The sequence below is a fragment of the Coregonus lavaretus genome, assembly GCF_964263955.1.
Source record: "Coregonus lavaretus genome assembly, chromosome: 33".
Classification (NCBI taxonomy): Eukaryota; Metazoa; Chordata; class Actinopteri; order Salmoniformes; family Salmonidae; genus Coregonus; species Coregonus lavaretus.
In genome coordinates, this window is record NC_140020.1 from 2,411,805 (window position 1) to 2,437,260 (window position 25,456).

Sequence of the window (25,456 nt, forward strand, 5' to 3'; positions counted from 1 at the left end):
AAAATAAAGAAAAACCCTTGAATGAGTAGGTGTGTCCAAACTTTTGACTGGTACTGTATGTGTTAGCTTTGTGCTAGTGTGTGTGATTACTGTCGTGTCGTGATTGTATTATTGGACAGTGACCCTGTGATAATGATATGCCAGCTGATCTGTGACTAATCCTCTGTACTGAATAGTACTCTCTCTTTTCCTCTCTCCGTCTCTCTCCATCTGTCTCTCTCGCTCTCTCTCTCCCCCCCTACTGGGAGAGGCGGGGGAGTGTCAGGAGTGTGGTGTCGTACATACACCTCAGTGTGAAGCAGGGGAATTAATGTGAGAGTCACTGTTGGCACCTGGAGATCAACAGTACTGAGCTGAGAGTTAGTAATTGGGAGAGAGCAGAGAGCTGATTTATTTTTTAAAGTCTGTTGAGAAATCATCCTAAGAAGAATGTGCTGTAGGTTTTAAAAATGCAAACCGTATGCATAATGTGTGTTTTGCTGTAGGGGGAAAAGTAAGTTGGGCGGCAGGTAGCTTAGTGGGTAAGAGCGTTGTGCCAGTAACCGAAAGGTCGCTGGTTCTAATCCCCGAGCCGACTAGGTGAAAAATCTGTCGATGTGCCCTTGAGCAAGGCACTTACATTTACATTTACATTTTAGTCATTTAGCAGACGCTCTTATCCAGAGCGACTTACAGGAGCAATTAGGGTTAAGTGCCTTGCTCAAGGGCACATTAACGTCATTTAGCAGACGCTCTTAGCCAGAGCGACTCACAAATTGGTGCGTTCACCCTATAGCCAGTGGGATAACCACTTTACAATTTGGGGCGGGGGGGGGGGTTAGAAGGAATACTTTATCCTATCCCAGGTATTCCTTAAAGAGGTGGGGTTTCAAATGTCTCCGGAAGGTGGTGAGTGACTCCGCTGTCCTGGCGTCGTGAGGGAGCTTGTTCCACCATTGGGGTGCCAGAGCAGCGAACAGTTTTGACTGGGCTGAGCGGGAGCTATGCTTCCGCAGAGGAAGGGGAGCCAGCAGGCCAGAGGTGGATGAACGCAATGCCCTCGTTTGGGTGTAGGGACTGATCAGGTGTAGGGGTGTAGGGACTAACCCTAATTGCTCCTGTAAGTCGCTCTGGATAAGAGCGTCTGCTAAATGACAAAAAATTAAATTAAATTATTAATTAAGTTGTTGGTTTTAAGTACCCCAACTTATTTAGCTTGTTCTGTGTGTAGGCTAGCCTGTGTTATGTTTGTGTATGTGTCCTATATCAGAATTTGTGCTACCTCTGTTTATGTATCCTCACTATGTTAAGCTAGCATTAGCAACCATAATGTAGTCTGGTCCCAGATCTGTTTATGTATCCTCACTATGTTAAGCTAGCATTAGCAACCATAATGTAGTCTGGTCCCAGATCTGTTTATGTAGCTTCAGTATGTTAAGCTAGCATTAGCAACCATAATGTAGTCTGGTCCCAGATCTGTTTATGTAGCTTCACTATGTTAAGCTAGCATTAGCAACCATAATGTAGCCTGGTCCCAGATCTGTTTATGTAGCTTCAGTATGTTAAGCTAGCATTAGCAACCATAATGTAGTCTGGTCCCAGATCTGTTTATGTAGCTTCACTATGTTAAGCTAGCATTAGCAACCATAATGTAGCCTGGTCCCAGATCTGTTTATACTCTAGCCTACTCCATTGCTCATTGTCAAGCCAAACATGGCAATGCGTGACAGGGAGTTGGCATGATATCACAAACACACTGGTACTCAGGCTAAACCATGTTGTGGGTAGGGTACATGTATATATCATTTCAGGCTAAACCATGTTGTGGGTAGGGTACATGTATATATCATTTCAGGCTAAACCATGTTGTGGGTAGGGTACATGTATAGATCATTTCAGGCTAAACCATGTTGTGGGTAGGGTACATGTATAGATCATTTCAGGCTAAACCATGTTGTGGGTAGGGTACATGTATAGATCATTTCAGGCTAAACCATGTTGTGGGTAGGGTACATGTATAGATCATTTCTCCTCTATTGTTTTCTCCACTCTGTCTTTATGTATCTTCACTATTGTATCCACAAGCATTACAACATGCACACATGTATAGATTTACACTCTGTGTTTCTCCTCAGGCCCACTAGGCTGGCGTTGCTAGGCTGGCGTTGCTAGGCTGACGTTGCTTGGCTGGCGTTACTAGGCTGGCGTTACTAGGCTATTGTTACTAGGCTGGCATTACTAGGCTATTGATCTTCAGTTTTCTCCTCAGGCCCACTAGGCTATTGTTACTAGGCTATTGTTACTAGGCTATTGTTACTAGGCTATTGTTACTAGGCTAGCGTTACTAAGCTAGCATTACTAGGCTATTGATCTTCAGTTTTCTCCTCAGGCCCACTAGGCTATTGTTACTAGGCTATTGTTACTAGGCTATTGTTACTAGGCTATTGTTACTAGGCTAGCGTTACTAGGCTATTGATCTTCAGTGTGTTGTCTCCTCAGGCCCACTCTATTGAGGGACCAGCACTACCAGTACCTGAAGAAAGGATTACGTCATCTCTCTGACGCTTATGAGGTAGGCCTATGTACTGCATGATTTAGTATTTCCCACAAAGCACAGAGAAAAGATAGAAGCTAACCCCTCCATTTTTAATCCTTGTCTTGGCTTCTTGTTGTGGCCTCACTGGCCTGTGCAGCTGAAGCCTAGCACAGTCCCAGTACTCTAAAATGGCCGCCTGTATTCCCTATCCTTACTAGTGTCTGGACGCCAGCAGGCCGTGGCTGTGCTACTGGATTCTACACAGTCTGGAGCTGCTGGAGGAGCCTGTGCCCACCGCAATCGCCTCAGAGTGAGTACAGCAACTGCACCGCTACACTAGGGGTAGGCAACACTGGTCCTGCAGTGCCGCAGGCACTTCATGTTTTTTTATTTTAACCAACCCGGAAGACCAGAGCTGTGTTCGAATACCCATACTAACATATTGTATACTACATACTTAATGAGTATATACTATTAGTTCATTTTAGTCTACTGTAAACGAACGGTGTCCTTTCAGTGTACTGCCGCTTCGCCTGTCTACCGGAAGTTGATGCTGTTGCTATGCCACTTGTTGCTAGCTTGTTAGCGTAACAAATTACTAGCTAGACAGCTTATGACTTCATTAACAATGTCCATTGAGAACGCACAACGAATATATACCACTAAGCTAAGCTGTGAATGGCGTGAATGATCAAGTCAATAAACGTTAGGTAGTTAGTTAGAGAGCAGATGGTTAATATACTGCCAAGTTCCATGTATTAGTAGCCAACTAACGTTAGGTAGCTAGCTAACATACCAGAACATACAAGCAACTGCTGTAATGATATGCTATGTGGTTCATAAGGCCAGCGTAGCTAACAAATTGTCAGCCAACGTAACTTATTAGAAAAGTCATTACTTTATAAACATTGCTCAACATTTCTTAACATTTGTCTAAATTAACATTTGTCTAAAACATTTGCTGTCTTCGGCTGCATATTTTCTTCAAATCTGAAAATGTTGTGAAGCCACGCCCATTTTCTGAAGAATTGCATTATGGGCCCAAATAGCACAGAAATGGTGTCCATTGCTTGTATACTTCATATTTTGGCGAATGTCCGAGAACTTTTGTCATACAAACTATATCCATACTATGATCAATAAGCATACTACATACTTAATTTATGTCACAAATAATATGGTTAGTATGAGTAATCGAACACAGTTCAGGTGTGTTGAATTTAGGCAATCACTGAACTGATCAATTAGCTCAGTTGGTCAGTTGTGGTGCCTAGTTGGGACAGAATCCTGCAGTACCTGTGACCAGGGCTACACTATCATGACAAATACGTACCCACGTGTTATGATGAGTTTCTCGGGTATCAAGTAATTCATGATGCAAGAATATATTTAACACTTAGATGGAGAGTTCATACAAATATTTAATAGATTCGGTACCGGGTTCATCTAACAAAAGGCACGTGCTTCGCCTCTTGTCATCCGAACTACCAGACAAAGAAAACCTCTCAGTTTTATATATACGTCATGTTACACGTTTCTTCAACAACATCTGTTAACCATCGGTGGGCACTCCCTTCTTTGATGTTATTACCTTGTACCCCAAGTCAGTATATCATGTCCGTCAATCATTCTAAGATAAACCTCAGTGAGCTCCCTCGACATAATGGAATCCTTGGTATTCAGACTGTGCGGCACCCAGAATCACTTATCTACTCAATATAACCTGGTTCCCACAACACTATGAAATGACATCATAGCACCACGCTACCCTAACAAAACGCAAGTGTACAAATGATCACTGGTTAGAGCCGCTGCCTTACCATAATGCCAACCTACTGGTCATCACAATCTACCTACTGTGGGTGCATGCAGCCTGCCCTGTACCCTGATGCTGGCCAAACACCCTCTCAACCTACAGCCCTTAGAATTCATTTAGTTTTATTCTCGCCAACCCTCTGGCGCCTGCCTCTGTCTTTTCAGAGTCCGTACGGCGATGCCAGCCAAGACGACCCACTAGCCTCTGTCTCAGCACTGTAATGCCAAGCCATCCCACCGGCTGGCACTCTCACTGCCCTTTAGAATGAATACTGCGGATGTGTTGGGCGGCAGGTAGCCTAGCGGTTAGAGCGTTGGGCCAGTAACCCGAAAGGTTGCTGGTTCGAATACCCGGGGTGAAAAATGTGTCTTTGTCCTTGAGCAAGGCACTTAACCCTAATTTGCTCCAGGGTATGGTGTACTACTATGGCTGACCCTGTAAAACAACACATTTCACTGCTCCTATCTGGTGTATGTGACAATAAAACATTGTATAAAATAAAAAAGAATTATCCTGCTCCCTATATAGTGCACTGCTTGGGGGGGAAAGGGGGCCATTTCAGACACAGCCTGCCCTGTACCTTAGGACTCGCCAACCCTCTGGTGCCCGCCTCTGCCTCAGGACTGTAACGCCAAGACAACCCACTGCCCTGTGCACTCAGCTGACCTGCAGCCAGGGTTGCTGGGTTCCTTTTGTCACGTCTGCTACTGTGGTCACGTCTGTTACTGTGACTAGAGGCAGTAGCTTCTATCTTCTCTCTGTTGTGGTCATTGATGTGCTTTATGGTTAAGTGTCTCCTTGAAATAGGCCTCCTCATAGTGGAAACAGTAACTGGTGGATAGATCACATATAGGCCTAGTATATGGTCATCAATGATGTGCTTTGTGGCAAATACTAATCATGCAGTACATATGCCTACCTCATAAACATCAGAGATTGTTTTTAGGCTGTCTTAATCCATACCAGACTGTCCATACCAGACTGTCCATACCAGACTGTCCATACCAGACTGTCCATACCAGACTGTCCATACCAGACTGTCCATACCAGACTGTCCATACCAGACTGTCCATACCAGACTGTCCATACCAGACTGTCCATACCAGACTGTCCATACCAGACTGTCCATACCAGACTGTCCATACCAGACTGTCCATACCAGACTGTCCATACCAGACTGTCCATACCAGACTGTCCATACCAGACTGTCCATACCAGACTGTCCATACCAGACTGTCCATACCAGACTGTCCATACCAGACTGTCCATACCAGACTGTCCATACCAGACTGTCCATACCAGACTGTCCATACCAGACTGTCCATACCAGACTGTCCATACCAGACTGTCCATACCAGACTGTCCATACCAGACTGTCCATACCAGACTGTCCATACCAGACTGTCCATACCAGACTGTCCATACCAGACTGTCCATACCAGACTGTCCATACCAGACTGTCCATACCAGACTGTCCATACCAGACTGTCCATACCAGACTGTCCTTGTCTTAATCCATACCACACTCTTAATCCATACCACACTGTCTTAATCCATACCACACTGTCTTTGTCTTAATCCATACCACACTGTCTTAATCCATACCACACTCTTAATCCATACCACACTGTCTTAATCCATACCACACTTTCTTTGTCTTAATCCATACCACACTTTCTTTGTCTTAATCCATACCACACTGTCTTTGTCTTAATCCATACCCACACTGTCTTTGTCTTAATCCATACCACACTGTCTTTGTCTTAATCCATACCACACTGTCTTAATCCATACCACACTGTCTTAATCCATACCACACTGTCTTAATCCATACCACACTGTCTTAATCCATACCACACTGTCTTAATCTATACAACACTGTCTTAATCCATACCACACTGTCTTAATCCATACCACACTGTCTTAATCCATACCACACTGTCTTAATCCATACCCACACTGTCTTAATCCATACCCACACTGTCTGTCTTAATCCATACCCACACTGTCTGTCTTAATCCATACCCACACTGTCTTTGTCTTAATCCATACCCACACTGTCTTTGTCTTAATCCATACCCACACTGTCTTTGTCTTAATCCATACCCACACTGTCTTTGTCTTAATCCATACCCACACTGTCTTTGTCTTAATCCATACCCACACTGTCTTAATCCATACCCACACTGTCTTAATCCATACCACACTGTCTTAATCCATACCACACTGTCTTAATCCATACCACACTGTCTTAATCCATACCACACTGTCTTAATCCATACCCCCACTGTCTTAATCCATACCCACACTGTCTTAATCCATACCCACACTGTCTTAATCCATACCCCACTGTCTTAATCCATACCACACTGTCTTAATCCATACCACACTGTCTTAATCCATACCACACTGTCTTAATCCATACCACACTGTCTTAATCCATACCACACTGTCTTAATCCATACCCACACTGTCTTAATCCATACCCACACTGTCTGTCTTAATCCATACCCACACTGTCTTTGTCTTAATCCATACCCACACTGTCTTTGTCTTAATCCATACCCACACTGTCTTTGTCTTAATCCATACCCACACTGTCTTTGTCTTAATCCATACCCACACTGTCTTTGTCTTAATCCATACCCACACTGTCTTTGTCTTAATCCATACCCACACTGTCTTAATCCATACCACACTGTCTTAATCCATACCACACTGTCTTAATCCATACCACACTGTCTTAATCCATACCCACACTGTCTTAATCCATACCCACACTGTCTTAATCCATACCCACACTGTCTTAATCCATACCCACACTGTCTTAATCCATACCCACACTGTCTTAATCCATACCACACTGTCTTAATCCATACCACACTGTCTTAATCCATACCACACTGTCTTAATCCATACCACACTGTCTTAATCCATACCACACTGTCTTAATCCATACCCACACTGTCTTTCTTAATCCATACCCACACTGTCTTTCTTAATCCATACCCACACTGTCTTTCTTAATCCATACCCAGACTGTCTTTCTTAATCCATACCCAGACTGTCTTTCTTAATCCATACCCAGACTGTCTTTGTCTTAATCCATACCACACTGTCTTAATCCATACCACACTGTCTTTGTCTTAATCCATACCACACTGTTCTTGTCTTAATCCATACCACACTGTCTTTGTCTTAATCCATACCAGAATCAAGGTTGGTGAAAGAGACTTTGAGATGGCTCAGTTTGGCTTTTCAGTTTACAATCTTAACAATTGATAGCTCTAGCATGTTGTGTGTTACCTGCTTTGCAGTGTGTGTGTGTGTGTGTGTGTGTGTGTGTGTGTGTGTGTGTAATTTACATTGCCCCCTCTGCCCCTCCAGTGTGTGTAAATTCCTGGCGCGGTGTCAGAGCCCTATGGGGGGGTTTTCTGGAGGTCCAGGTCAAGCCGCCCACCTGGCTCCCACGTACGCTGCTGTCAACGCACTCTGTATCATCGGCACCCAGGAGGCATACAACGTCATAGACAGGTACAGTCACCTGTGTTACTACAACGTCATAGACAGGTACAGTCACCAGTGTTACTACAACGTCATAGACAGGTACAGTCACCAGTGTTACTACAACGTCATAGACAGGTACAGTCACCAGTGTTACTACAACGTCATAGACAGGTACAGTCACCTGTGTTACTACAACGTCATAGACAGGTACAGTCACCAGTGTTACTACAACGTCATAGACAGGTACAGTCACCAGTGTTACTACAACGTCATAGACAGGTACAGTCACCTGTGTTACTACAACGTCAAAAGAAAGAAACTACATAAAACGAACAATTCTCACACCTGAATTTAAACGTAACACCTCCGTTTTTTTCAGGGTGTGCCTTTACTTCAAACAATTTGTCTCTAGTTTCTTCCAACTGAACGTTGTGTCTAATGAGTGTGACAGAGGTGTTGCCGTAGCAGCAGATGTAATGTTTTATTATCACTCTCTGGCGTTTATAGTAACTCCTCCCCATCTCCCTCCTCCCTCTCAGGGAGAAGCTGCTCTCCTTCCTGTTCTCTGTGAAGCAGCCAGATGGTTCCTTTGTGATGCATGTAGGAGGAGAAGTGGACGTCAGGTGAGAAGTGTGTGTGTGTGTGTTGCACATAGGAGGAGAGGTGAACATCAGGTGAGATGCTGAGACAGCCTTCTATCGCCATGGCTTCACTGTTAGTGGAGAAGACCACCACTGATACGTGATAACAATGTCTCTCTCGCTCTCTCTCTCTCTCTCTCTCTCGCTCTGTGTCTCTCTCTCTCTCGCTCTGTGTCTCTCTCTCTCTCTCTCTCGCTCTGTGTCTCTCTCTCGCTCTGTCTCTCTCTCTCTCTCTCTCGCTCTGTCTCTCTCTCTCTCTCTCTCGCTCTGTGTCTCTCTCGCTCTGTGTCTCTCTCTCTCTCTCTCTCTCTCTCGCTCTGTGTCTCTCTCTCTCGCTCTGTGTCTCTCTCTCTCGCTCTGTCTCTCTCTCTCTCGCTCTGTCTCTCTCTCTCTCGCTCTGCGTCTCTCTCTCTCTCTCTCTCTCGCTCTGTGTCTCTCTCTCGCTCTGTGTGTCTCTCTCTCTCTCTCTCTCTCTCTCTCTCGCTCTGTGTCTCTCTCAATTCAATTTCAATTTAAGGGCTTTATTGGCATGGGAAATGTATGTTAACATTGCCAAAGCAAGTGAAGTAGATAGTAAACAAAAGTGAAATAAACAATAAATATTAACAGTAAACATTACACTCAGAAGTTCCAAAAGAATAAAGACATTTCAAATGTCATATTATGTCTATATACAGTGTTGTAACAATGTGCAAATAGTTAAAGTACAAATGGGAAAATAAATAAACATAAATATGGGTTGTATTTACAATGGTGTTTGTTCTTCACTGGTTGCCCTTTTCTTGTGGCAACAGGTCACAAATATTGCTGCTGTGATGGCACACTGTGGTTTTTCACCCAGTAGATAAGGGAGTTAATCAAAATTGGGTTTGTTTTCGAATTCTTTGTGGGTCTGTGTAATCTGAGGGAAATATGTGTCTCTAATATGGTCATACATTTGGCAGGAGGTTAGGAGGTGCAGCTCAGTTTCCACCTCATTTTGTGGGCAGTGTGCACATAGCCTGTCTTCTCTTGAGAGCCAGGTCTGCCTACGGCGGCCTTTCTCAATAGCAAGGCTATGCTCACTGAGTCTGTACATAGTCAAAGTTTTCCTTAAGTTTGGGTCAGTCACAGTGGTCAGGTAGTCTGCCACTGTGTACTCTCTGTTTAGGGCCAAATAGCATTCTAGTTTGCTCTGTTTTGTTGTTAATTCTTTCCAATGTGTCAAGTAATTATCTTTTTGTTTTCTCATGATTTGGTTGGGTCTAATTGTGTTGTTGTCCTTGGGCTCTGTGGGGTCTGTTTGTGTTTGTGAACAGAGCCCCAGGACCAGCTTACTTAGGGGACTCTTCTCCAAGTTCATCTCTCTGTAGGTGATGGCTTTGTTATGGAAGGTTTTGGAATCGCTTCCTTTTAAGTGGTTATAGAATTTGTTCCTTTTGATAGCATAGAAGGACCTTCTTGCCTTGTCTCTCAGATCGTTCACAGCTTTGTGGAAGTTACCTGTGGCACTGATGTTTAGGCCGAGGTATGTATAGTTTTTTTTTTTGTGCTCTAGGGCAACGGTGTCTAGATGGAATTTGTATTTGTGGTCCTGGCAACTGGACCTTTTTTGGAACACCATTATTTTTGTCTTAATGAGATTTACTGTCAGGGCCCAGGTCTGACAGAATCTGTGCAGAAGATCTAGGTGCTGCTGTAGGCCCTCCTTGGTTGGTGACAGAAGCACCAGATCATCAGCAAACAGTAGACATTTGACTTCAGATTCTAGTAGGGTGAGGCCGGGTACTGCTGACTGTTCTAGTGCCCTCGCCAATTCGTTGATATATATGTTGAAGAGGGTGGGGCTTAAACTGCATCCCTGTCACACCCCACGGCCCTGTGGAAAGAAATGTGTGTGTTTTTTGCCAATTTTAAACGCACACTTGTTGTTTGTGTACATGGATTTTATAATGTCGTATGTTTTCCCCCAATCCCACTTTCCATCAATTTGTATAGCAGACCCTCATGCCAAATTGAGTCAAAAGCTTTTTTGAATTCAACAAAGCATGAGAAGACTTTGCCTTTGTTTTGGTTTGCTTGTTTGTCAATTAGGGTGTGCAGGGTGAATACGTGGTCTTTCGTATGGATAAAAAAAAAAAAAAGCCAATTTGACATTTGCTCAGGACATTGTTTTCACTGAGGAAATGAACTAGTCTGCTGTTAATGATAATGCAGAGGATTTTCCCAAGGTTGCTGTTGAAGATCTCCATATCCCACATCCCACAGTAGTTATTTGGGTCAAATTTGTCTCCACTTTTGTGGATTGGGGTGATCAGTCCTTGGTTCCAAATATTGGGGAAGATGCCAGAGCTAAGGATGATGTTAAAGAGTTTAAGTATTGTCAATTGGAATTTGTGGTCTGTATATTTCATCATTTCATTGAGGATACCATCAACACCACAGGCCTTTTTGGGTTGTAGAGTTTGTATTTTGTCCTGTAGTTCATTCAATGTAATTGGAGAATCCAGTGGGTTCTGGTAGTCTTTAATAGTTTATTCTAAGATTTGCATTTGATCATGTATTTTTTTTTTGCTGTTTGTTCTTTGTTATAGGGCCAAAAAGATTGGAGAAGTGGTTTACCCATACATCTCTGTTTTGGATAGATAGCTCTTCTCTCTCGCTCTGTGTCTCTCTCTGTGTCTCTCGCTCTGTGTCTCTCTCTCTCTCGCTCTGTGTGTCTCTCTCTCTCTCTCTCTCTCTCGCTCTGTGTGTGTGTCTCTCTCTCTCTCTCTCGCTCTGTGTGTGTCTCTCTCTCTCTCGCTCTGTCTCTCTCTCTCTCTCTCTCTCTCTCTCGCTCTGTGTGTCTCTCTCTCTCGCTCTGTCTCTCTCTCTCTCTCTCTCGCTCTGTGTGTCTCTCTCTCTCGCTCTGTGTGTGTCTCTCTCTCTCTCTCTCGCTCTGTGTCTCTCTCTCTCTCGCTCTGTGTCTCTCTCTCTGTCTCTCTCGCTCTGTGTCTCTGTCTCTGTCTCTCTCGCTCTGCGTCTCTCTCGCTCTGTCTCTCTCTCTCTCGCTCTGTCTCTCTCTCTCAATTCAATTCAAAGGGCTGTATTGGCATGGGAAACAAAAGTGAAATAAAAAATTTACACTAAACATTACACAAGGAATAGAGACATTTCAAATAGTTGAAGTACAAAAGGGCAAATCAATTTACAACGGTCTCTGTCTCTCTGTCTCTCTCTCAGGGTCTCTGTCTCTCTCTCTGTCTCTCTCTCGGGGTCTCTGTCTCTCTCTCTCTCTCTTGGGGTCTCTGTCTCTCTTTCGGGGTCTCTGTCTCTCTCGGGGTCTCTGTGTCTCTCTCTCGGGGTCTCTGTGTCTCTCTCTGTCTCTCTCTCTGGGTCTCTGGGTCTCTCTCTGTCTCTCTCTTGGGGTCTCTGTGTCTGTCTCTCTCTCGGGGTCTCTGTGTCTGTCTCTCTCTCGGGGTCTCTGTGTCTCTCTCTGTCTCTCTCTCGGGGAGACAGACAGACAGACAGACAGACAGGTCACTCTCTGTCGCTCTCTCGGTTTCTCGTTCTCTTGGTGTCTGTCTGTCTGTCGTATTAATCCCTACCTCTCTCTCTGTGTTGTAGGAGTGCGTACTGTGCTGCATCAGTGGCGTCTCTCACCAACATCATGACACCCACACTGTTCCAGGACACTCCCACATGGATCGTCAGGTACTGCAGTATAGAGCTCAGACAGACCACTTAGTTAATATGTGTCTATCTAACTGGCTGGTGTTCGTTTTATTATAAACATTTGAGTCCTATCATAAGAATAGTACAGTCGTACTGTGAGTTAAATAGATTCTTCATGGACTATATTAATTACAAGGGTTTGGCCCCCTATATTTTAGAAAAATAACTTTGTAGTGAGCATGTGTTTACACAGTTCTATAGAAAGACAGTAAATGCCCACTCACTGTCGGCTGCCATGTCGTCTCCTTCCTGTCTCCCTCCAGCTGTCAGAACTGGGAGGGGGGTCTAGGGGGGGTCCCGGGGCTGGAGGCCCATGGAGGGTACACCTTCTGTGGGACGGCTGCCATGGTCATCCTGGGGAAGGACCACATGCTGGATCTCAAGTCTCTGCTGGTGAGGTGCCGTCGTCACGTTACACGTCTTGTTTCCTTTGGTTCCAATTGTGTTATGGACTGTAATGCTTTTATAGAGATAGTTGTACTTCATTTTGAACAGGGATGCTGTGAGCCAAGCGTTGCTATCCGTTCCATCCAGTACTCCACTCACACATCCAATGTCACCGTGTCCTCTCTGCAGAGGTATCCCATGTCACTACTTCCCCTTGATCAGCATTTGTCTGAAGCGATGGTGTAAAGCCGGGATGCACAGAGGCCTGTCGGTCAGAAGGAAAACACTATATAGGTCATTTTGGACTCCTCCAGGTCTGTAAGGAGACGCCATGGGCTGATGTGTAGAGAGGACTGAAATAGTAGATCAATCCCCCAAAACCACCAGAACAGTAGGAACATCCCCACACCACTCAGCATCAGTCCACACCACTCAGCATCAGTCCACGCCTCTCCACACCACTCAGCATCAGTCCACACCACTCAGCATCAGTCCACACCTCTCCACACCACTCAGCATCAGTCCACACCTCTCCATACCACTCAGCATCAGTCCACACCTCTCCATACCACACCTCTCCACACCACTCAGCATCAGTCCACGCCTCTCCATACCACACCTCCCCACACCACTCAGCATCAGTCCACACCTCTCCACACCACTCAGCATCAGTCCACGCCTCTCCATACCACACCTCCCCACACCACTCAGCATCAGTCCACACCTCTCCACACCACTCAGCATCAGTCCACACCTCTCCACACCACTCAGCATCAGTCCACGCCTCTCCATACCACACCTCCCCATACCACTCAGCATCAGTCCACACCTCTCCACACCACTCAGCATCAGTCCACACCTCTCCACATCACTCAGCATCAGTCCACACCTCTCCACACCACTCAGCATCAGTCCACACCTCTCCACACCACTCAGCATCAGTCCACGCCTCTCCATACCACACCTCTCCACACACCCCTCAGCATCAGTCCACACCTCTCCACACCCCTCAGCATCAGTCCACGCCTCTCCACACCACTCAGCATCAGTCCACACCTCTCCACACCACTCAGCATCAGTCCACGCCTCTCCACACCACTCAGCATCAGTCCACACCTCTCCACACCACTCAGCATCAGTCCACACCACTCAGCATCAGTCCACACCTCTCCATACCACTCAGCATCAGTCCACGCCTCTCCATACCACACCTCTCCACACCACTCAGCATCAGTCCACGCCTCTCCATACCACTCAGCATCAGTCCACACCTCTCCATACCACACCTCTCCACACCACTCAGCATCAGTCCACGCCTCTCCATACCACTCAGCATCAGTCCACACCTCTCCATACCACACCTCTCCACACCACTCAGCATCAGTCCACACCTCTCCATACCACACCTCTCCACACCACTCAGCATCAGTCCACACCTCTCCATACCACTCAGCATCAGTCCACGCCTCTCCATACCACACCTCTCCAAACCACTCAGCATCAGTCCACACCACTCAGCATCAGTCCACGCCTCTCCATACCACACCTCTCCACACCACTCAGCATCAGTCCACGCCTCTCCATACCACACCTCTCCACACCACTCAGCATCAGTCCACACCTCTCCATACCACTCAGCATCAGTCCACACCTCTCCATACCACACCTCTCCACACCACTCAGCATCAGTCCACACCTCTCTATACCACACCTCTCCACACCACTCAGCATCAGTCCACACCACTCAGCATCAGTCCACACCTCTCCACACCACTCAGCATCAGTCCACACCTCTCCACACCACTCAGCATCAGTCCACACCACTCAGCATCAGTCCACACCACTCAGCATCAGTCCACACCTCTCCACACCACTCAGCATCAGTCCACACCTCTCCACACCACTCAGCATCAGTCCACACCTCTCCATACCACACCTCTCCACACCACTCAGCATCAGTCCACGCCTCTCCATACCACACCTCCCCACACCACTCAGCATCAGTCCACGCCTCTCCACACCACTCAGCATCAGTCCACGCCTCTCCATACCACACCTCTCCACACCACTCAGCATCAGTCCACGCCTCTCCACACCACTCAGCATCAGTCCACGCCTCTCCATACCACACCTCTCCACACCACTCAGCATCAGTCCACACCTCTCCACACCACTCAGCATCAGTCCACACCTCTCCACACCACTCAGCATCAGTCCACACCACTCAGCATCAGTCCACGCCTCTCCATACCACACCTCTCCACACCACTCAGCATCAGTCCACGCCTCTCCATACCACACCTCTCCACACCACTCAGCATCAGTCCACACCACTCAGCATCAGTCCACACCTCTCCATACCACACCTCTCCACACCACTCAGCATCAGTCCACGCCTCTCCATACCACACCTCTCCACACCACTCAGCATCAGTCCACGCCTCTCCACACCACTCAGCATCAGTCCACGCCTCTCCATACCACACCTCTCCACACCACTCAGCATCAGTCCACGCCTCTCCACACCACTCAGCATCAGTCCACGCCTCTCCATACCACACCTCTCCACACCACTCAGCATCAGTCCACGCCTCTCCACACCACTCAGCATCAGTCCACGCCTCTCCATACCACGCCTCTCCACACCACTCAGCATCAGTCCACGCCTCTCCACACCACTCAGCATCAGTCCACACCTCTCCACACCACTCGGCATCAGTCCACACCTCTAAGCACAGCTCTCAGAACAGGTCCTATTCACTAGACACTAAACAGAAGAAAACTGATTGAAACAGGTAGGGAACTTGTTCTATAAGAACAAAGTTTTTGTTTTCATATTTTTTTTACAAAAAATTCAATTGAAGTTCAATTGAATTTCGGCATGAGGGGATGGAGCTTGACGGGTGGGCCCGAAAAACAAAGGTGGAGTAAGTTTCAGTCTATCTTCCCCAGCCCAGCTTCAGAGACAAGACTGAGGACTCCAGCTGGTACTTAAACCAATTTGATAATGATTCAGTCCAGTCCTCGTGCTTTGGAAAGGTTCCATTGCTATAGCAACCGTGTCCACTTTTCTCAGTTTGCAAATATCAATTCGTATTAGACCCTCTCTGATAGGGACCTCATGGGATTTCATCATCTGGCTGGATAGAAAATGGCTGCCTTGCTGGGACTGTAGGTAAAATGGCAGCAGTTTCTCTCATTGTGATAAGGCTCTTTAGTGATAATAACAACCCCCTTACTCTATCTTTTCTTTCGCTGTCTCTCTTTTCTCTCTCTCTCTCTCTCTCTCTCTCTCTCTCTCTCTCTCTCTCTCTCTCTCTCTCTCTCTCTCTCTCTCTCTCTCTCTCTCTCTCTCTCTCTCTCAATCTGTCTCTGTCTCCTCTCTCTCTCTCTCTCTCTCTCTCTCTCAATCTGTCTATGTCTCCTCTCTCTCTCTCTCTCTCAATCTGTCTATGTCTCCTCTCTCTCTCTCTTTCTTTCTTTCTTTCTATATCTCTCTCTCTCTCTCTCAATCTGTCTCTGTCTCCTCTCTCTCTCTCTCTCTCTCTCTCTCAATCTGTCTCTGTCTCCTCTCTCTCTTTCTTTCTTTCTTTCTATATCTCTCGTTCTCTCTCTCTCTCTCTCTCTCTGTCTCTGTCTCGCTCTCTCTCTCTCCCCCCCCCCCTTAGCGGTGGGTGGCCAGCAGACAGATGAGGTTCGAGGGAGGATTCCAGGGTCGCTGTAACAAACTGGTGGACGGCTGCTACTCCTTCTGGCAGGCTGGGCTGCTTCCTCTGCTACACAGAGCCTTCTTCAAAGGAGGTATCGTAACTACAGTTAAAGTTTAGCTAGCTACACTATACACTCACCACTGTAAGTCGCTCTGGATAAGAGTGTCTGCTAAATTAAGAAAACATAAATATAGTTAAGGCTGGGCGATATGGCCTAAAAAATCATATCTCAATTTTTTTTTTCAAACTTATGGGCGATATCTAGATTTAAATCTAAATAAGCTTTGTTGTACAATTAAAGGTAAAATACACTGCATTTCAAACAGTAAGCAATAATCTAATGATCTCGGGGCTTGTGAGGTTATACCTAGGCTAAATAAAAGCCTTCCACAGCCATAAGACCCAATCATAATTTAATTATTATATCAAAATAGTTTAACCGGCTTTTTCTTTGCAATAATCACTGATCTGGCTTTTCACTGATCTGGCTATGAAAATGCCCTTTTTTGTTACAAATGTAACTTGAACCATCCATAACCACATTCACTAATAATGACTAACTTCTTGTAGCAGGCGTTAGGCTATAGAACATTAACACAGGTCTCATCAACAATCTCTCGAGCCCACGTGCTAATGATTAGCCAGCTAATATTTTATATTTCAAGTTTAGCCAACTTGGATCTATTTGCTAGCTAACAAGGAAGACCAGTTGAATTGTTATGAACACACCCTTCTGTCTGTCTCCAACTGTTTTGAGAAGCATGTTAGCCTGTCCACTTTGTATAGATGTTGGCCTATGTGCATCTCCTCATTATGTGAATGGGAAGGTACACAGAGGAGCGAAGGAGACCAGACCAAAAAATACAACAGGAGAACAAGCGGACGTATAAACGCTCATTAAAAACCCCCGAAAAATAACAAAACCTCGATTCTTGCGATACAGGCATTTTGGAATATTGTGCAAAAACATACATTTGAATTAATCGAATTAATTAGATGCATCGCCCAGCCCTAAATGTAGTGATACAGTGCCTTCAGAAAGTATTCAAACCCCTTGATTTTTTTTCCAAGTTTTGTTACACCCTTAATTTAAAATGGATTAAATTGATATTTTTTGTCACTGGCCTACACACAATACCCCATAATGTCTGTTTTGTATGCCGATTACTCAATACCAGAGCAAGGTCATGTTGATAAGAATTGGTTAGCATGTACCCTGCACACTGACTCTGTACCGGTTACCCGGGTATATAACGGGTATATAGCCTCGTTATTGTTATTTTATTGTTACTCTTTTCTTTTTAACGTTAGTTTATTTAGTAAATGTTTTTCTTAAGTCTTTTTTTTCTTAACTGCATTGTTGGTTAAGGGCTGGTAAGTAAGCATTTCACGGTAAGGTCTACACCTGTTGTATTCGGCGCATGTGATAAATAAAATGTGATTAGATTTTGCATACAGCTCCATTCAGTGCATAGTAAGTAATGGCTAACGTGGCTCACTCCTCCTATAGAGGATCACACTCAGATACACATAACAGCAGCGCCATCTATTGGCTTGGAGACATCTCGTAACATCTTCCTTTAGACAAAAAAATTAAGAGAACTCCTCGACTCATAAACAGGAGAACTGGGATTAAACCAGTAAAAACATTACAATGGTAATAAAAACATAACTGTGTTCTTATGCAAGCGCCTTCATAACTGCTCTAATCTGCTTCCCTCTTCTTCATTTTGTTTTTAATAAAAATATATGACCTTTTTAAGATGAAACAACAGTCTCTGGAGTATCTCACAGGCAGCCTGATATTTGCTCTGGTTCTGGTTTGTCTCAGAGCTAGATGTTTTAGGCAGTGGGGCTGCTTCCATAGCAGCAGCCTGTTGTTCACCACCCGCTGGGGTGGCGGGTTCGATCCAATGGTCCCCAGTCATCCTCTGTTTGGTGGTCGATCGGAGGGATCCGGAGTTGTTCAGTTACTTGTCTCTTCTGTTTCTGCAGTATTTCTTACCATTCACTAGTACTAGATGAGTGTCTCTACTGGATGGTGTTGCAGGTGGCACAATCGCTGATAAAATATATTTACGTCCTCCATAATCCTTGGCCAGAAGACAGCATCATGTGCCTTTGTGAGGCGGGCCTCTCTGCCTGAGTGACCAGAGTGGATTATGGGTAGAAAGTCCGTGCTTTAACACGTCAGGGATGAAGTCAGTCCATTTTAGTGGTGAGATCCTCTTTGTACGTCCAGAGATGTTTCAGTGTTACTCACAACCTGTTTGGTTCCATGCCCAGCCGTTGTTGATTTGCGTGCAGAGCCTGAAACAGTGGGTCCTGGGAACAGTGTGCTTTGATTGACTCCATTGTTTTAGTTGAGATGTTGACATCACTGGTGAGATACACCAGTTCCAGGTCAGTTGTGGCCAGTCCCATAGCGAAGACCGTGGCTTGTGTTAGCATTTGTCTGTGCTCTGTGGTTGATTGAGTTGTTCTGGACAGGAAGTCAGCTGTTCTGGACAGGAAGTAAGCTACATGTAGTTCTTTGCCTTGTTTGTACGTGGAGTTGGTATCTTTGTAGCCTTAGCAACATTCTCTGCGGTCGCTTGGGTGCTGTGAGTAGGGATTTCTTGGAGATCGTCTCGAGCGGTTTGTGGTCGCTGTGTATTGTCATGAACTCTCTGCCATTCAGATTGTTGTTTAACTTGTCACGTGCAAAAAATAATGGAGAGACAATCTTTCTTAATCTGTGCATATCTTTGTTCTGTCTGAGTCAATGTTCTGGAGTCAAATGCAACAGGTTGTCCTTTCTGTAGAAGGGCTGCGCCCAAACCTGTCTCACTGGCATCACACTGCAGTGTGACTTCATCATTCAGGTCGTAGTATTTGAGCACTCTGTGTTGTGACTGACTGATAGTCTCAACTGCTGTGTCATGCTGTGGGAGCCATGCCCATTCAATGTCTTTGTCAGTCAGTCTTCTGAGCGGCTCGCACACATCAGATAGGCGGGGCATGAATTTTGAAAGATATTTCACAAACCCCAACAGCCGCTGTAGTGACTTGACGTTGGTCGTGTGTACCCATGTTCTGAATGGCTGTTATCTTCTCTGGGTCAGGGCGAAGGCCCTCTGTGGTGAGAAGATGAACCATGTATGTCACGCTAGGTAGCTTTTAACCTGAGTTTATTTTTTGTTCAGGTTGACATCTCTTGCTCTCTGCAGGAGAGCTGTGAGGTTTCTGTCATGATCTGCCATCGCCTCTTCGGGCGCGTCACCACATCCATAGAGTAGAATGTCATCTGCAATCACACTCACTCCTTTTAGTCCCTGTAGTGCTTCACACTGCCTGAGCTGGTATTCTTCAGCTGCTGGCTTTATTCCAAATGGCATTCTCAGCCATCTATACCTGCCTACAGGTGTCCAGAAAGTGTTTTTATTTGTTTATATATATTATTTTTTTCTCGCAAATATATATATATATATATATATATATATATATATATATATATATATATACATACATACATACATACATACATACATACATACATACATACATACATACATACATACATACATACATACATACATACAGTTGAAATAGGACATTTACATACACCTTAGCCAAATACATTTAAACTCAGTTTTTAACAATTCCTGACATTTAATCCTAGTAAATATTCCCTGTTTTTGGTCAGTTAGGATCACCACTTTATTTTAAGAATGTGAAATATCAGAATAATAGTAGAGAATGATTTATTTCATCACATTCCCAGTGGGTCAGAAGTTTACATACACTCAATTAGTATTTGGTAGCATTGCCTTTAAATTGTTTAACTTGGGTCAAATGTTTCGGGTAGCCTTCCACAAGCTTCCCACAATAAGTTGGGTGAATTTTGGCCCATTCCTCCTGACAGAGCTGGTGTAACTGAGTCAGGTTTGTAGGCCTCCTTGCTCGCACATGCTTTTTCAGTTCTGCCCACACATTTTCTGTAGGTTTGAGGTCAGGGCTTTGTGATGGCCACTCCAATACCATCAGCGTACAATGACACCTTTGTTTTTAAGCTCTGAATTTATAATCCCTTAATATTATTGTTGGATCTGATTTTAATAGCTAACATTTCGATGGCCATAATAAATAGATATGCCGATAGTGGACAACCTTGTTTTACTCCTCTTGACAGTTTAAAACTTACTGAGATATAGCCTTTATTTACTATTTTACACCTAGGGTTACTATACAGTGGGGGAAAAAAGTATTTAGTCAGCCACCAATTGTGCAAGTTCTCCCACTTAAAAAGATGAGGCCTGTAATTTTCATCATAGGTACACGTCAACTATGACAGACAAATTGAGGAAAAAAAATCCAGAAAATCACATTGTAGGATTTTTAATGAATTTATTTGCAAATTATGGTGGAAAATAAGTATTTGGTCACCTACAAACAAGCAAGATTTCTGGCACTCACAGACCTGTAACTTCTTCTTTAAGAGGCTCCTCTGTCCTCCACTCGTTACCTGTATTAATGGCACCTGTTTGAACTTGTTATCAGTATAAAAGACACCTGTCCACAACCTCAAACAGTCACACTCCAAACTCCACTATGGCCAAGACCAAAGAGCTGTCAAAGGACACCAGAAACACAATTGTAGACCTGCACCAGGCTGGGAAGACTGAATCTGCAATAGGTAAGCAGCTTGGTTTGAAGAAATCAACTGTGGGAGCAATTATTAGGAAATGGAAGACATACAAGACCACTGATAATCTCCCTCGATCTGGGGCTCCACGCAAGATCTCACCCCGTGGGGTCAAAATGATCACAAGAACGGTGAGCAAAAATCCCAGAACCACACGGGGGGACCTAGTGAATGACCTGCAGAGAGCTGGGACCAAAGTAACAAAGCCTACCATCAGTAACACACTACGCCGCCAGGGACTCAAATCCTGCAGTGCCAGACGTGTCCCCCTGCTTAAGCCAGTACATGTCCAGGCCCGTCTGAAGTTTGCTAGAGTGCATTTGGATGATCCAGAAGAGGATTGGGAGAATGTCATATGGTCAGATGAAACCAAAATAGAACTTTTTGGTAAAAACTCAACTCGTCGTGTTTGGAGGACAAAGAATGCTGAGTTGCATCCAAAGAACACCATACCTACTGTGAAGCATGGGGGTGGAAACATCATATCATGCTTTGGGGCTGTTTTTCTGCAAAGGGACCAGGACGACTGATCCGTGTAAAGGAAAGAATGAATGGGGCCATGTATCGTGAGATTTTGAGTGAAAACCTCCTTCCATCAGCAAGGGCATTGAAGATGAAACGTGGCTGGGTCTTTCAGCATGACAATGATCCCAAACACACCGCCCGGGCAACGAAAGAGTGGCTTCGTAAGAAGCATTTCAAGGTCCTGGAGTGGCCTAGCCAGTCTCCAGATCTCAACCCCATAGAAAATCTTTGGAGGGAGTTGAAAGTCAGGCAGGCAGAGAGCCGGACGCAGGCAGGCAGGCAGGCAGCGAGCCGGACGCAGGCAGGCAGGCAGGCAGAGAGCCGGACGCAGGCAGGCAGGCAGGCAGAGAGCCGGACGCAGGCAGGCAGGCAGGCAGAGAGCCGGACGCAGGCAGGCAGGCAGGCAGAGAGCCGGACGCAGGCAGGCAGGCAGGCAGAGAGCCGGACGCAGGCAGGCAGGCAGGCAGAGAGCCGGACGCAGGCAGGCAGGCAGGCAGGCAGAGAGCCGGACGCAGGCAGGCAGGCAGGCAGGCAGAGAGCCGGACGCAGGCAGGCAGGCAGGCAGGCAGAGAGCCGGACGCAGGCAGGCAGGCAGGCAGGCAGAGAGCCGGACGCAGGCAGGCAGGCAGGCAGGCAGAGAGCCGGACGCAGGCAGGCAGGCAGGCAGGCAGGGAGCCGGACGCAGGCAGGCAGGCAGAGAGCCGGACAGGCAGACGCAGACAGACACGCAGACAGACACAGACAGGCAGACGCAGACAGGCACAGACGCAGACAGACAGGCAGACAGACAGAGAGGCAGACGCAGACACAGAGAGGCAGGCAGGCGGGCGGGTGGGCGGGGTCTTGGTGTATCCAATTGTAGAAAATAATATATTAAAAAAAGAATCCCACACTTTTTCATCTCGCATGTATCGTCGTCAGCGTTCCAATGCAGGACCGTTTAAGACCTGTATCCAGGGATGGAATTTAAGGATTTGGGGCACTGGCCCGCTGAGATACTAGACCAGAATATTTACTAGCCTGGGTCCAAAATCTGTGCATAATTTGGCACATTTTCTACTAGCCCAGTCTAAAAAGTACTAGCCTCTGACTTAATTTCCATCCCACCTTTATATCATCTATTGAATGTAATTGGTTGTCATAATGTTTTGTTGCCAAACAGGAGAGACTACATTGAGCCTGCAGAAGTGGATGTTTGAGCAGCAGGCGTTGCAGGAGTACATCCTCCTCTGCTGCCAGAACCCTGCTGGGGGACTGCTGGACAAGCCTGGCAAGTATGTTCCACACACACTACACACACACACTACATACACACACTACACACCACATACACACACCACACACACACTACACACACACTACATACACACACTACACACCACATACACACACCACATACACACACTACACACCACATACACACACTACACACCACATACACACACACTACACACACACACTACATACACACACTACACACCACATACACACACCACACACACACTACACACACACTACATACACACACCACACACACACTACATACACACACTACATACACACACTACACACCACATACACACACCACACACACACTACACACACACTACATACACACACCACACACACACTACATACACACACTACATACACACACTACACACTACACACCACACACTACACACACACTACATATACACACTACATACACACACTACACACACTACACACCACATACACACACTACACACTACACACACACACACACACTACACACCACACACTACACAACACACACTACATACACACACTACATACACACACTACACGCTACAAACCACATACACACACACTACATACACACACTACATACACACACTACACGCTACAAACACACACACACTCTACACACACTACATACACACTACATACACACACTACACGCTACAAACACACACACTACACACCACATACACACACTACATACTACACACACACTACACACACTACACACTACATCAAATCAAATGTTATTTGTCACATGTGCCGAACACAACAGGTGTAGACCTTACCGTGAAATGCTTACTTACAAGCCCTTAACCAACAATGCAGCTCAAGAAATAGTTAAAAGATTTACTAAATAAACTAAAGTTAAAAATAAAATAAATAGTAACACAATAAGATGACATAACAATAACGAGGCTGTTTACAGGGGGTACCGGTACCGAGTCAATGTGCGGGGGTACAGGTTAGTCGAGGTAATTTATACATGTAGATAGGGGTAAAGTGACTATGCATAGATAATCCTGTGTAGCTCAGTTGGTAGAGCATGGCGCTTGCAATGCCAGGGTTGTGGGTTCGATTCCCACGGGGGGCCAGTATGAAAAATGTATGAACTCACTAACTGTAAGTCGCTCTGGATAAGAGCGTCTGCTAAAATGACTAAAATGTGTAATAACAGTTATCAGTGATCAGGCCTGCCACTGTCGTGTCGTCAGCAAACTTAATGATGGTGTTGGAGTCGTGCTTGGCCACGAAGTCGTGGGTGAACAGGGAATACAGGAGGGGACTGAGCACGCACCCCTGAAGGGGCCCCGGTGTTGAGGATCAGCGTGGCAGATGTGTTGTTACCTACCCTCACCACCTGGGGGCGCCCCGTCAGGAAGTCCAGGATCCAGTTGCAGAGGGAGGTGTTTAGTCCCAGGGTCCTTAGCTTAGTGATAGCTTTGTGGGCACTATGGTGTTTGAACGCTGAGCTGTAGTCAATGAACAGCATTCTCACATAGGTGTTCCTTTTGTCCAGGTGGGAAAGGGCAGTGGGGAGTGCGATTGAGATTGCGTCATCTGTGGATCTGTTGGGGCGGTACGCAAATTGGAGTGGGTCTAGTGTTTCTGGGATGATGGTGTTGTGAGCCATGACCAGCCTTTCAAAGCACTTCATGGCTACAGACGTGAGTACTACAGGGCGGTAGTCATTTAGGCAGGTTACCTTCGCATTCTTGGGCACAGGGACTATGGTGGTCTGCTTGAAACATGTAGGTATTACAGACTCTGTCAGGGAGATGTTGAAAATGTCAGTGAAGACACTTGCCAGTTGGTCCGCGCATGCTCTGAGTACACGCCCTGGTAATCCGTCTGTGAATGTTGACTTGTTTTAAAAGGTCTTGCTCACATCGGCTACAGAAAGCGTGATCACACAGTTGTCCGGAACAGCTGGTGCTCTCATGCATGCTTCAGTGTTGCTTGCCTCGAAGCTAGCATAAAAGGCATTTAGCTCATCTGGTAGGCTTGCAACACTGGGCAGCTCGCGGCTGGGTTTCCCTTTGTAGTTCGTAATAGTTTGCAAGCCCTCCCACATCTGACGAGCGTCAGAGCCGGTGTAGTGATTCAATCTTAGTCCTTTATTGACGCTTTGCCTGTTTGATGGTTCGTCTGAGGGCACATACACACACTACACAAACACACTATACACACACACACAGTCTCTTTACATGCTACATACACACACTACACACACACACTACATACAGGTACTGCCAAAATAATGGAAACACTTGAGATAATGATGGATACTGAGTGAACACCTTCCTAAAACGCCCAGTTGATTACAGAAACCAAACCTGTGAAAACCTCCTTTCACACATTCCTCCTCTTCCTTTCCTCCTCAAGATCCAGAGACTTCTACCACACCTGTTACTGTCTGAGTGGTCTGTCCGTAGCGCAGCACTTTGGCAACATGGACCTGCACCACGAGCTGATTGTCGGCCAGGAGGAGAACAGACTGGTGAGGCTCTAGGAGTTTTCGGGAATGTTTAATCCAGATCAAAATGATCATGCTCCCCTTTCTGATTTGGACACGCTTTCTTGTTAAATGAGTATGAACATCATACAGTGTATCCCTGAAGTGCACAGTTTCCCTGTTCCCATACATGACCCTGGGCACCCTATCATTCAAAAAGCTCCATTGTTTACATTTTA

General features: G+C 45.7%; 1 pseudogene across 1 annotated transcript in view; it reads left to right on the plus strand.

Annotated features, from left to right (window-relative positions):
• The window catches only part of LOC311108457 (protein farnesyltransferase subunit beta-like), a 41,660-nt pseudogene that overhangs the window by 14,506 nt on the left and 1,698 nt on the right, over positions 1 to 25,456 (plus strand). The window contains exons 3-11 of the transcript XR_014615890.1: positions 2,479 to 2,551; positions 2,734 to 2,825; positions 7,719 to 7,865; positions 8,378 to 8,461; positions 12,065 to 12,151; positions 12,436 to 12,565; positions 16,228 to 16,360; positions 22,641 to 22,752; positions 25,148 to 25,262. The product of XR_014615890.1 is annotated as a protein farnesyltransferase subunit beta-like (transcript). The remainder of the gene's footprint in view (positions 1 to 2,478; positions 2,552 to 2,733; positions 2,826 to 7,718; positions 7,866 to 8,377; positions 8,462 to 12,064; positions 12,152 to 12,435; positions 12,566 to 16,227; positions 16,361 to 22,640; positions 22,753 to 25,147; positions 25,263 to 25,456) is intronic.